This window comes from Nothoprocta perdicaria, unplaced genomic scaffold (genome assembly GCF_003342845.1).
Source record: "Nothoprocta perdicaria isolate Ctin4 unplaced genomic scaffold, notPer1 scaffold_144, whole genome shotgun sequence".
NCBI classification, from domain to species: Eukaryota; Metazoa; Chordata; class Aves; order Tinamiformes; family Tinamidae; genus Nothoprocta; species Nothoprocta perdicaria.
The window spans coordinates 810,487-825,370 of NW_020454583.1; the positions used below are offsets into that span (position 1 = coordinate 810,487).

At 39.7% G+C, this 14,884-nt stretch overlaps 1 long non-coding RNA gene across 1 annotated transcript; it reads left to right on the forward strand.

Moving 5' to 3' along the window:
- Window positions 1–4,960: 4,960 nt before the first annotated feature.
- LOC112943341 lies at window positions 4,961–11,663 on the forward strand. The gene is made up of 3 exons (XR_003248556.1): window positions 4,961–5,024; window positions 6,145–6,299; window positions 11,506–11,663. It is a non-coding gene; the product is annotated as an uncharacterized LOC112943341 (long non-coding RNA).
- Window positions 11,664–14,884: the final 3,221 nt, after the last annotated feature.

Here is a 14,884-nt window from a genome sequence, read left to right on the forward strand (position 1 = left end):
TTTTCCTTCGTCCACCTCTCTCCCTAGCGAAGCCTTAGRAGCCTTTGCTTAGTGTGAGAAGAGAATGGCCCTCGCCGCAGCCCTCTGGGGCCTTGGCAGCTGGCGAGTGGGTTTGTGGGTGCAGCAGATGGGGCACCCACCCTGTGCACCCGCCTGTGTGGCACCCGATGTGCGCCAAGCTGCGCTGGCCTCATTCAGAATACTGTGTGTTTCCTGCTCTCCACACTGCCCTTTGCTATGGTTGAATGAATGTTTGAGGTTTTTCTTTTCCCAAAAACCTTTCTAATTGTTCATTATCTCTGACCAGGCTTAAGTTGCTTCAGAATGACTTAGATTTCTGCAGCAATTCCATCTGAAGTTCTTGTGGCTTGCTAAAAGCTGCATGCTTACATTTCTCTAGAGGCAACTTTGCTGCATGTCAAAACATGCTTATATGTATGTGTGTATATATATATGTATGTGTGTGTATATATATATATATATATATCACCCTTCAGTACAGTGCAGCTACTTAATCTGAATGGAAACCTTCCTGCATAACCCAGGCTTCCCAATCAGTGGTACGAGCTTCATGGCCTTGCTGAATCGGGATGTTCTTTCTCACATTGATCTCGAGGAGAAGGCTGCAGGAACAAATGTTCTTGAATTAAATGCCTAGTTTTAATCATTTAACATCACAGCAGATTGATAGAGCTGTTTACACTGAGGAAACTAGGACTTAAGTCAAGCAAAGACCCACATAGTTAGCAGGAGTTAACTCCACCTTATTATGAGGAGTCAAAATATATGAAAAGTTGGGTAAATGTGTTTGCTTTCAAAGGAAACACGCGGAAGCTCAATGTGACAAAGAGTATCACACTTCAGTCCAGAGAGGATAAGTTTTCTAACTTTTTTTCAGGAAGCCATGAAAAATGACATTTCCTAACACCTAATCCTGTGCTTTAATTACTCTTTTCCTCTTTTCCTATCTTTTTCTCCCCGCTTTTCCTCTTGACTTTTGTTCCACCTTTGRCTTATACTTGACATATTTTGCCTGTGTGTTTATTTCACTGCTTGTGGCCATGTGGAGAAAAATAGAAATGCATCAATAAAAATATAATCATTTAAAACATAATTGAGCATCAGATTTATCTGAGAAGCAATCAATCGCATAGTAAGAATTTTATACCTGGAGAATATTTATCCATCAAAAAGCTGCACAGCAGCAGTGCTGTAAAAGGTGGATAATATTGCTGGAATATTACTCCATCTGTTAATGAGRCGAGCCCTGCGGCTTGAACTCTGTTCTCATCTGAATTTTGCTTAAATTGGATGGCAGAACATTTTGTTAAATAATGGCATCCACAAGCACAACACCTATTCTACAAGCCTTTAGGGGTTGGCAAGACATTTTTAACAGTTACTCTGCCCTAAATTAGGCTGCACAATCCACTGCTCTGTCAAGCTGCCTCCTTGAGGCACCCTTCTTGGCATGGCAATCAGACTAATCTTACAGCAGCAGCGGGTTGAGGCAGGATGCAACATGTGGGGATGGGAAAAGGAGGAAAGGGGATCAGGAAGCACCATGAAGCTTTGTGGAGGTGGAGGTCGGACTTGTGGGAAGCAGCGTGGCCTGGCTCCTTACAGGGCTGGCTGATTGTCATCCTTGGCAGCAGGGCCAGTTGCTGTGTCCCTGTCACTCTCCAGGGCACCCAGAGCATTGCTGAGTTAACAGGAGGGCGAGCCTGTCCGTCAGGACTCAGTAATTATAGACATGTACGTTGTAAACAGTACCAGAGTCTGCAGGCACATGTTGGCCAACAGCAGCGATACTTATTTCAGGATACAGCTGGTCACATTCCCAATCTGATGCCAAGGACTGGCATCAGCAGCAGAAGTGCTTATGTGTAGTGGCTGCCTAATGTGCTGAGAGAAAGACGAAGAGATCCTGTGGACTCGAGCGCTGACCCTTACGAGTGTGTTACACGTCAAGAAGCAGACTTGTCTACCTGAACGTCCAGCATGAGCTTAGAATTAGCAGTACCCCCACAATGTATTTTTCCTTGATGCCTGACCTCATCAGAACTGTGCAGTCAGCCAGCTGCTTTTCCAGAAGCAAAGGGAAAAAAGATCTGCTGCGTTAATCTGCACACGAGCCCCGCATTATACCGCATGAGGGAGACTTCTGCCATGCAGAAATTCAGTCAAAATCCTGTCTYTCTGTCCCTGGCTTTCCACCTTGTGATCTGGGAAAGAGAAATGGACCCTCTGAGAGCCAGGCAGACCGAACTCTGTGTATGAGATAAGGCAGTGATATGCAAAGCCCTGAAAAAGGCACAAAGGAACAAGAGCCGCATGAGCAGGCACCTGTTCCCACACTACTGTCATCGCTCGTAGCTTTGGCCTCTGAGCTGGCCAAGGCTGAGTGGAGCCAAGGTGCACAGCTGTGCAGGCCTTCGCTCCCAATCCAGCTGTGTCCTGCATGTCCTACAGCTACTGGTACTCGTGTGAGAGGAATTTTTGGGTACCTTTATCGTACTTGAGTAAATCCTCGGTTGTTTCTATCAGGTAACACGTGCCTACTGCATAGGTGCCACAATACAAAGCCCTAGATATTCTTGGAAAACTCATGATGTTAGTGTATGCACAGATAATAAAAAATGTAAAAACATTTAAAAAAAAAAGAAAAAAAAAAGCTTGAAATAAAAATATTTTTGGCCACACCTACTTTTAGCAACGGATCACCGTGAGGAAGGAAAGTAATACAGAAGTATGAGTTAAAACTGGCAGTGTTTCTTTTCAGGGAAAGTTAGAGGCATTTTGTTGTTTTTGTTTTCYAAGTCTAATGAAAAGAGAACACACAGTTCTGGGAACAGCATCAATTCCTTCAACATTAGCATCTCAAAGGGAAAAAAAAACCCTTCTAAGTTCAGAGAGTTATTATATGTCATTTTGGATGGTGATAGCGGTAAACAGTTTCAAATAGGCCTGGATCACAACTGTCCTAGCTACTGCATGAATGCAGAATTGAGACTATCCAAGACYTTGAGATCAAACAAAGTAAGAGACAGATCTTCCAGTGAATGTGAGCTAGCAAATAGAGGGCAAACCATAATATGGGAATGGCTACTTAAATAAGRATTTGCAGGTAGTAGGTTCATCTAATGAGTTATTGATTTAGTCAGCTGTTATAAAGAATAAGCAAACAACTATATTTCTGAAATCCGTAGGTTGCCTRCACTAGGCATTCCATAGGCATCATGTGTGAATTGTACAAGATTATGTCATTCTCTGGAAGCYGAGGAGACCATAAAATGAGCATTTCCAAGAACATAGATATCCAGACTACAAAACTACCCTGAAAACTGCCTTTAATGCTCCAGTTTGAAATTTATTTACTGAGTAGAAAAAAAAGTCTTAAACAATTTCCATAGATTGGCTGCTACATAGGGTACTTATTCTGCATAACACATTTTTCCTCTAAGGCAACAGAAGAGAACCCTGTATGTTTTCAAAGCTGGAAAGAGGTTGAGAGATGCTATTTCTATTCTGAAAGTGCAGAAGGTGACAAACTGGGTTCTCTTGTGCTTGGGCCAGAATGGAGCARCAAACACTGTGGCTAAGTTACTGATTATAGAAACTTCAAGCTTGGAGTAGTTGAAACCGCAGTCCCCTCCCCTCCACAAAATTCTTGTATCATCCATCAAAGAAGCAAGCTTGGTGGGGTAGGTCAGCAAGTGAGTTAATCATTCACTGCTGTTTTACATTTAATAATTTCCCCAAGTCCTTTGGAGGTTTTTAATTGGCATGGTGCCACCCTGCAGTACTTGGGAAATCACTGACTTTGAATAGCTTTAGTTAGGGTTGGATTCAGTCCAGATCATGTTAGAATTAATAGCTGACTTGAGCCTTCTTTGTATGATGGAATATATATCTCTATTCCTCAGAATCCATGTCCCAGAAAGTGAGCAAGAACAAGAATAAACCCATATAGTTATAGACTAAGCATATATATGCATGTAACATGTATGTGATGTAGTTTCTGAGGACTCTCAGTTAAAATAAATAAATAAATATAATAAATAAATATAATAAATAAATAAATAAAATAAAGGGCTTATGCTGAAAAGCTATGTTGGCCACTACAACACTGGTGACAGGAAAACCATTTTTCTTCTGCATATTTACTTGAAATAATGTTAACTAAGTGTGACCTTAAGCATTTTATATTAAGGATCTGCTTTTCTATTGCTCACACCAGCTTCAGGATTTTCAAGACACCTGAGTGATAGTGTTTTGGTGTAAGAGCAACATGAGGATTATAAGCCTATTTGTGAAAAAGGGGCAAATGTTGGGCAGGTGGAGGATCAYGGCTGGAGAGCACGTCTGCTCTGCAGTCTGGATCTAGCTATTCCTTTCTTTCCTCTGAGGTGAAAGATTCTTAGTGCTGTTCAGMTACTCTAACTGCTGCCAATAAGACAGGAAATAAAGTCATTAAAGGTGTTACAGAACTGGTAAGGTTGAATTTACAGACAGACACCAGGTAGAGGAGTCATTCTCACAGCCCAGCTGAAATGTATTTGGAGTGCACCTAATCCCTAAGAATAAAGTCTTGATGTTTCATGTTACTCTTTTTCCACAATTCTYCCTAGCTCTAGTGTGAATGATGGAGAGGTGAGATGATTGACAGAGGAAGAACACCCAAGACCTACGGCTTCACCAGTCCCAGATCCTCCCTTTCCCCGCACAGGACAGYGTTTTTCTTCCTGGGTGGAATGGCATAGCGGAGACGTGCGTGACGGCAGGGTGAGGGAGTAACAGGCACGAAGCTTATGCTCACACACAGCACAGTGCCTTGCCGTGCAGAAGCAGCCAAGCCAGCTCTGGACACCCCAACTTAAGCACTGGAAGCAGAACAGACGTGGCACTGCAGTGCATCGCCGAGGTCAATGAGTTCTGTTCAGAAACATAGCTACTGCTGCACTGTACTGGCCTGAAACTGGCATAACCGCACAAATAAACACAGCCTTCAGTCAGGCTGCCAGGTGTGTCTTTTCCTGTCATTGTGCAAGTTTCACCTCTTTGATCTTTGCCGTGTTATAATTGCTACAATTCACCATTCACTGCGAGAGTCTTTCAGGGAAAATTAAACAAAATGGAGTTAAGAGGGCSTCAACTTTTAATGCAAAACAAACCAGAGATGTTTATATCATGAAAGATCATGAAGCGAACAAAAGCAAGACCCAAATATTTTCCTTTGCTGTTGTTCYTTGTGTTACACTTTTGTTCTGATTTTGTATACAGCTGAATAGACACAAAACTAGACAAATGCAGGTACCTATGTATGAGCTGACTACAGTCATCTCAACAGAAATATGTGAACAAAGACTCTAATGAACACGCTTCTTATTGTGTAATCTTATTCTCYTCTGCAGTTAGAGGCCTTAGAAGTATAGCCTATGGTCACAATAATGTTACAGTATCAAATTTCTGTTTTGAAGTAAGGAGAATTAGGAATTTCCAGATAGGTTTTCCAGAAGGTAATGAGATTTAACCAAATAAACTTTCCTTCCTGCCTTCCAAATTTAATTTATAGTCTTGTATAAACAGTAAATTTCCCCAGTGAATACTTATTAAATGAATTTTCAGATTGTGTTGTAGCTCAGCAAGCTAACAAATGTAACAAAACAGCTTTTTTTTTTTTTTTTGTTATGCAGAACATAAATTCATTGCTGGTCTAAGGAGCACATTTCCAAATCATATAAAAGCAGTGAGAACTTTGGAGTATAAAACTTACTAATAAAAAAAAAATCCTGATAATCCTTAGGTGCAAATTTATACGTTCTGCTTGAAACTGAAGATTTAATATTCCTTGTTGCAGTGCTCATTGAAAGCAAGAAGTGAAAGACAATGAAGGTCTAATGCAAACAGCGTTTATAATATTAACATGAAAATAATTATCAGAAAGTTACCTTGTTCTTTTATTCCAATGCCTCCTGGAAATGTTTTATAAATGAACAAGTTTACAGTATGATGGGCTTTATGCTTGGCAGTTAAACTAAGCCACTTAGTCCAGCGATTGAGTACCATATATTACACAGAATCATAAAATCACATGGTCACTGTCTTATACTGTCTTATTCAATCATATCTTTTTTCCTATAGAAGCAATAGTTTGGAACAAATGGCAAATAAAGGAGGAATCAGCTGAAGCCGGTGAAAGAATGTATACTTGAAACCCATCTGAGAAATACTGTTAGATCCCAAAGTTTCAGTGTGTGGATTGCTTTGAATGATTCTATAAAAGGTACAGAGAAGAGGTAAGCTTATTATCAATAAACTTATATCTGAGGTGTGGGAAAGGATATAGATCAAAAAAGCCTAGAAAACGCTCTCCTTGTGATATGGTGTCTAGCTATGAGCAGGATGCCAATCTCTAACCTGTTAAAGATTCAGTGGTACTGGCAGTTTCAGCAGATGTTCAAGTTTGCCCAGCACACGCAGAGAGTGACTTCCCAAGCTGACTATCCTGGATTCACTCCTGGCAAGCTACATACAATATATTAGCACAGTAAGTCTCCTGACAGGGTAGCTTAAACTAGATCCCTAAAGAGAATCCACAGCATCAGAAAGATGAGTTGCTATTAGACATTTTGCTCTAATCAATGTGCTGGTGAAGGCTGTGATTTTTTTTTTAGCCTGTGTATGTGCCTGTATATGTATATGTATATGTACACACCCCTGCATTTCTTTATGTCTCTCTGTCTCCCTGCTCCCCTATCTGTCTTGTCCCCAGTAATTTTTTAATCACTGTCTTGTTTCATCTCAGGTCTCAGGATATTAGATTCCCTGTACATTTATTGGAAATAAGTGCATGAAAAAAGTATAGGTTATGCTCAAGTTTTATCAAGAAACAAAGAATCTATGTGAGAGAAAGATATATGAACACTGTGACTGTGAGAAGAAATTTGATCATAGCTCACAATTGATTAGGTATGAAACAACYCAACCATAAGACACACATTCTTTGGCAACAAGGCTTCATTAGTTCTGCTCTTCCTGCAGTTACTAACGGTTCTGGCAAAACTTGAGAGGAAAGCAGGCAGTGCCAGCTTCTTGAGAAACAACTAATTGTGGCCCTAGAAGCTGAAAAAATGTACAGGAGAAAACGAGGAGTTATATGGAAAGGGGAAAGGTAAAAAACCCAGTGTGTTGAAACTAGAAAGCTGCGCCCAAATATCTTAAAGCCAAAGCTTTAATTATCCATGTTTCTCTCAAAAAGTGTGAGAACAATGCCAGTGATAAGAGATCTAAAGGAAAGCTGAGAACCCTTTTTTTCTGCCCACACCCAGTGCTCTCTGCAGGAGCAGGGCAGGAAAGGTGCCATCCACCTGCGGGACGTTTTGGGTGCGTTCAGTGGTTCAGTGGCTCCGTAGTTCCAGCTGCGCAGCCCCCATTCTCACACAAAATGAACTGGAGGAGCCTCTACTTATGCCTGCACATCATGCAGTCTTCATTTCCAAAACCCAGCAGCTAGAGAGAAAGTGCAAGTAAAAACCATCTGTCAGGCCATTAATTTGACTTCTGTGTGACATTACTGCATGTCCTCGGACATTTCAAAGCAATACAAAGCATCTGAAAGACATTACTTCCCATTTTCATTTTTTAAAGAAGAAAATAACCATATCTAAAAATTAGAGTCCTGTTTTAAGGAAATTATTGAGCATCTTTGKTTTTTTTTTCAATCTGTAAAGCAATGTAGACTAGGGTTTTTAACAACTAAATTAATCTTGAGACCCTATGAAAATCTGTGAAACATTTACAGGCTGCCCTGTAAACACTCTTCATATTAATCTAGTTTTAGTGTAGGCTACATTTATACAYTTATGGTCTCAAGTACTCTGTGTGGTCTCTGAATAGAAATAGTTACGACTAAACAAAAACTGTATTCAAAATCCAGCTGTCAAGGATTTCTGAAATGATGCACATGGTCATGTACTTTAAGAAAAAAATTACATTTTACTACCAGGGACAAAGAAACATCTTTTAGAAGAGATTGCTTTCTCTTCTTCATTTAGTTAAGATGCTATCTATAGGACAATTGATCTTCACTGGGAGCTGAAGAACCCCTATAAGTAAATTCCTGACCTTCCTGACTGTTTTGATCTCAGACCACACATAGAATTGTCCTTAGTGAAATAGCTGATATAACGGCACAAACCCTTTGCTATTTCCCAGCTTTCACAGCCCCTCTAGTACAGTCTTGATAAATCCTATGGGTTCAAGTGCTCAAAGCTCCAGATGGGGGCTGCTAAATGCAGGTGCTGAGAATGCCATAAAAAGGCAGTCAGGAAGGTCAGTAACCTAAAGATTTGTGTTTGGCAGCTGGCTCAGGTTTACTTCCTCCCCACACATTGCTAAGCTTAGATGTTGGGCAAGTGTGAGAATAAACCAGGGTTATTTGTGTGAAGAGTGAGGTACGGAGCGCACACATGCGAACAAGTGAGAGGAGAGGGAGCACTAGGAAAATTTGGGATGGTTTGGGTTTTTAAGGTAGACATCACATCCCAGCACCATATGTGGAGTGGATTTAACTAGACCTCTTAGCGGAGCTGGTAAAACTTGCACTGAGGTCTTGGTTAAGGTTATCCAAGCTAGAGGATATATGCAGACATGCATGGTGGAGATAGCTATAATATGTGCCAAGGAGAGGGGTCTGGATAGCCTTGCTGTATACCCATGAGATGAGGCTCACTGCTCTTGGAAATGCATCTTTCCCATCTCTTGACTTGGAAACTCACAGAGATATGCATATTCATTAGGTAAGAGGGAGAAAAAATAGGCAGGCTAAAAGAAGAACCTGAAAATGTGTTTTGGTGTAATGACTCTTTGATTTATATTCACAATGCCTTACTATACAATTTCTGTTTGCAGGACTGAGTCTATCCTTGGGTACTGCTTCCGCCTCAGATGATGGGCTTTTCTTTTTATACCATAAGCTAGCATAGGAGGAAAGAGTTCTGAATACAGTGATGTAGCCAGTACAGAATGAATTAGCCAGTGCTGAATTTTATATATCTCTGCAGCAAAGCCAAAGCAAGCAGACTCTACAGCTCAGATCTTTGACTTATCCATTTAAATACTTCACTTTTGACCTATTCAGTTCTATCATTTGAAATTAATCACTAGAAATAAGGCAGGGTTTTTTATTTTAATCCTTTTGATGTGTATGGTGTTTCATTAGCTGAATGAAAAAGGACATCTCCCCAATTTACAATTTCTAGAAGGTGAGAAACGTCTTTGGAACAAATTAATACAAGTCACTGTTACAAGTGTTCGTGCCAGATTTTTTTGGACTCTGCTAGTTCAATTTGTTTTGAGCCCTATGAGGTGTTGATCTCTTCTAGATTGCAATAACCGAGCCTCCACTGGCAATAATGTAGAAATGAAAATAGGATAATTATCATCTGGCCATCTAGTTTTCCAAATAAGACCTGGTGTAATGTTTTGTAAAACCTCCATCAGCAGAAGTGATCATATATTTTAKATAATTCTAATTCAACCTAATAAAATTAAGGAAGCTCTATTCATAATCTGCCTACCCAATGCTTATTTTGGATACAAAAATCATTCTTATTTAAGTTAGCAGTTTCCACTATCTCCGTCCAATCCTGCAGGAAGAGGAAGACAGGAGCTAAGGAGTTGCAATCCAGAATCAGATGTTTCAATATTTAATACTTTGTCCCTCTTTCAGAATACACTTYTTAGCAGTCTTTCCATTCCTTGTGAGGTTAGTAGGAGCACATACAAAACATGCCTTTTACGAGTGTGGACATTGTCAAGGCAGTAAGGAGCCTTATGCAAGAAATGGGGTGAATTCCTTGAAGTACAAGTTAAAAGCAAGGAAAGTGAGTTTCAAAGGACTAAATTCATAAGAGTGATGTGTTATAAATGCAGTGCTAACCCATATGCTGATTAATCAAATGAACAGGTGCCRGTGTTGCACTAATCTGAATTAAGGGTTGGGAACAGAGGGCCATGAATGTCAAAGTAGATTCTTTTCTGGCTATTCTGAGGGAAATTGCATCACTTTATGCAGGACTTTCTCCAGTTTTTCACAAGAAACCTTAAAAAATCACCCTCTAAATCCAGAATTTAATGGTCTCTTGGACATTCAACTGAAAATTGCATAAGTTGAAAGTAAGTTTTGTCCTATTTGCTATATCTGCAATTGGTATGTAAGTATGTCTTGGAACCTTCTTATTTTCTGTGGCCCCGACTTTAGCTTTTATTCTGTCGCAAGATTGAATGAGACCTAATGAGTTGAGAACTGTAAGTGGATTCTCTATASTATTAGAGTCAATGAGTTGGTGTGATGTGAGGGAACCCCTTAAGAGTCCTCAGTCTGCTGAGAGCATGACTTGCCTGATGCAAAAAGTAGGAAATGGTTAATAGATCRTGGTTTAAGTGGATTTTGCCCTGAGCTAGCTGAGTCTCCATGTGCATTACATAAAGAACTGTAGGCACAGGAGTACACATTCAGCTTTGGAGGTTAGATGTCTATTAGTCTCAGTGGAGCTGATTTTTTAGGCAATTTTAGGGCTCTCACCAGCTCTAACTCAAAGTTCCTACCAGGTCCCCAGAAGAACTGGATCTCTTTTCAACATCTTTCATTCTGCCTGGCCATTCTGCCTCCCTTCCCCTCTTTCACCATGTGACTATATTAAAAATATCTTCTCCCTTGTTTCATGAAACCAAGGAAGMAAAAGAAGCAACCTAAAATAACCTGGCGCCTAGGGATTGTAGTCCTAGTGAGTTCTTTGATGTAAGGACTATTTTTATATGTGGTTGTACAACTGCTACCAAAATCAGCATGATGTAATTTGAATAGCAGAAGGGATCTCTATAAACCTGAAATGTTGACTACTTCATATGGTTATACAGTTTTTATAATAGTTCTCTATATACTCTCTATAACTCTCTATAACTATTATAATAGTTAGAAAAAAACCAGTTTTTCATAACGAGTCTATTATCTTAGTCTTTCATGAATTATTGCCTCTGAATTAATTTGCTAGTTTGCTATCAGTTCAGCAGATATTCTCTGTTTACACAAAGTATATCTATCTGTCTGTCTACATGTCTACCTCACATTCCAACCAACACTTTTCATTTACAAGGTGTCTTTTTGGTTTCAAAATCAAGAATAAAAGCTTGTCTTCTTTGACTGTGTGAACGAATATTCTTTTTTTTTTCCATCTACCACTGAGATAGACATAACTTTCAAATGTTACCTGAACTGAAGCAATCTCCACTCATTTTTAAATACAGCCAGAGGACAATTTATTTTCCCATTTTTCTTAGATGGCGTACCCTATGTGCTACTGCTGCTTAAAGCAGGCTGCTTAAACTACATGCCTTTTTTGATCATAGAGCAAATGAAACACACAGATTCATCAATAATTTTAAAGTATGTTTCAAACATAGCTTGTTTCTAAGCACAGCTGTGTTCTTATTTCTTTCAAGAATTCATCACCAGATGGAAAAAGAACACGTTGGATGCTGATGTTGGAAGTCCAAAGCAGTGTCCAAAGCATATTCCCCCTACAGCCTCCAAATTTGTCTGCCTTGGCATATGGCCAAGAGGGCCTTCTAGGCCATCTCATCTGCTGAGGAGAGCTCGTATGAAGAAAGGCTGCAGGTACAGCTCCCCATTCCTTCTTTTAGAAACTGCTCTTAAGCAGAGACTCTACTCCTTGATGCATTTGAGAAGGGCAATAACCATGCTGTGTGCTGCTCAGCCTTCATAAGACCCTTGATTGCTGTTTTCAAGAACAATTTAGCCACCTAGAGCACAACTAACCTTGTCTGAAATAGGTGTTTTAGTGATTCATGAACAGTTACTGGATTACACTGGTATAGAAGAGTATTCACCAGCAGAGATTTTAATGATAGCAACTTTCTGTCATTAGCCAAAACTTATACAGAGCAAATCACCAGAGTAACAAACTTTTGCAAGCACATCTTCAAGGGCAGAAATTTCTTTCTCATGCATTCCATTTAAATTTCCTCTCTATGTTCTGCCTGTAGAGCTGGTATTGACTGGGAGGAATAAAAGCAGCAACACATTTGAGACAAAGCAGAGAGAGACAGACTGCAGTGCACAAAAAGAAAGAAGCATTTTTCTTTCTTTTATTTGTGCTGATAACAGTGCACTTTTTACAAAACCACCCAGAAACCTCACTCCATGTGTTGTGAGYCTTCCCACTAGCCAAGAGGCTCCCACCTCAGGGACCGTGCTATAGTAGCTCTTTGGCTCATTCAGTGTGTTTCCATTTGTCTGAACTGCCTCCCACGACTACCTCAGCTCACTTCTCTCCTAAGTGCTGCTAATAGCCTGTCTTCACAGCAGAGCTAATTCACTTGCAAACACAGTGAAATATGAGAGGAGACAACTCAAAGGAAAAGTGCATTAGGTCTAGAGGCCTTTGTCTGGGGGACGCTGTGGGCCAAACCAACGTGGCTGTGTCTGCAGAGACATAGTCCTAGCCTAGGTGCATTAAGGATCGATCCATGAATTCATTCATAAGGTGCTCTCTCCTGCTAGAGGCAGGAGATGCGGTCYATGGTAGAGATATGAAAGCAATGCTTTACATAAGTAACTTCTGAGTAGTTACTCATTATTAATGCAGACAATTCTGACAGCACAAGCAAACAGCATTTGGCAGAAAGAACTTAATAAGAATCTCATTAAGGAATTCAGTCTGCCAAMCAGCAAGTACTCCGCAGTGCACTGAACTGGCTTCTCTGCCTCTCTGCCTCTTTTTTTTTTGGCTGCTAAACATAGAAGTGTCATTGTAAATTTATTTCCCCTCTTGATGTGTCTTACTAGTATCATACTACAGCTTATCAGAAGATTGATGTCAGCTTCTGGCAATCTGTATTCTATGTCAGTACCATAAAGAAAGAATAGAAAACCAGGAAAAGCATGGAATGCAAGAAAAGTAAAGCAAAGAAGTACAGGCTGGATAATACACAGGTTTAAAACGGAAATTTAGCTACATCAGCATTTAGTTTGCCTGCATCTTTACTCAGTATAAATTAGCTGATCGTAAGATTGTGTGAGAACCCACACAATCAAAGCCTCTCAGACATACCTGTCTGAGGCCCAGGCTTGCTCCTGGATAGATTCTGTTTTTGTGTGGACTGGCTGCATTGGTTTTGACTTCATTCTTTTACCTCCTATCCCAGTTCTTGCTGAAGTCTCCAAACTGAAGTCACCATTCTGGTCAAACACCAAAAATATGGATGTGTTGAAAGGTATTTGTGAGTACATTTTGGCTTAGTTCCTATGTACGTTTTGCAAGGAGAACACAACTTAATATCACTTTTCTTTTAGAATAATACAGAAAAGCTCAACTTGGTGAACTTACCCTAACCYAGAGAACTGTAACACAGAAACGAGCTTAGTCCTGTTCTTGTGAAACACTGAAGTGGGTAGAGGTGAGTTGTAGCTGTGTCATGTCCTGTACCACAACTGCAACAAATAATAGTTTCTTCGTGTATTTGCAAACTGTGGCTTGTGTAAATACTTTGCAGGTTATTAGCAGATGGCAAAGGATAGTCTAAACATGATCCCTGATAGAATCTCCTGTTATTTCTTTCACTCCCACTTACCCTGTGTCACAAAACTGAAATGTATTTGAGCCCCATAGCTCAAACTCGACTCTGAAACAGTAAAACATTTTTTTAATTGAATACTCAAATAAAATTTTAGAAGTTAATTGACAAAATAACATTGGCATCTGGCACTCAGTCTGGAAAGGTAGAATACCATCCTGTGTGGCCTTGCAGAGATGTAAAGCAACATAGTGCTTTGGTCTTGATCCAGATTCGTCTGGCTTTGGATTAGCAAGTCAGCATGTACCTGCTGTTTCACTAGAGGTGATCCACAAAGCAGAGCAATGTTTATCAGGGCTCTTCAAAAAAAAAAAGAACAAATAAAAAAGAATAAGAACAAAAGAACAAAATTCACACTATTCCAAAGAAAAAAGAACCATGGTTGGAGAATGAGGAGCACTTTCCAGCTTTTTTTTTCTTGCTTCACTTTTTCATCTTAGAAATATCAGGAACAAAAATCTTGTCTTTTGTAGCTTTGGTGAAAGATTTATCAAGTGTTTTGTTAAAAGAGTAGGAGTGTTGAATGATTCACACAGATTGTATTCTTTGTGGGTAATTTAATTAAATAAATGTCAACTAACTCTAATCAAACAACAACAAATTGTAAASTAAAGTGTTTCAAGCAGGCAGAATAATGATCTCATTTCTTTTATTTGACCAGTTTGGATTCCTTGCTTTGTGCTATGTCATAGCCCTGCCATTTCTTCAATTCTCTATTGAGACTATAAGGGAAAACAAGACCTGAAAGTGCTTCTTTTTTACCTGACTAATTAAAAATGAAAATCCTTTCTGTGGAAGAAGTTTTCAGACTATCATCCCCACTATCATTTAGCCATCACCTCCATTTTTTTCAGTTCTGTACAAGCCACTTCAATATGCATATAAATCCATCTTTTCCTAGAGCTCCAATAAAATTAGTAAATGGCCAGTCAGAACATTACTGTGATCTTACAATTTGTGTTTATAGATTCATCATCAGCTACCCTTATTTGAAGTATGTAAAGATAATTTGCATGAGCAGGAATAGGTAGCTTTTTCATAGCCACTCTTTTTGGTCAATACMGACACCCATTGCATCAAGGTAAAGGAACTGGGATGAGTAAACATGACAGAAAAAACAATTGGCAGCAACTGTACCCAGAGCTTGAGTGTCTCTCAGGGAATTCTTGAAAACTGCCTATGCAATTGCTGCTATTATATCTTGTGTTCTCCTGGGAGTGTTGCT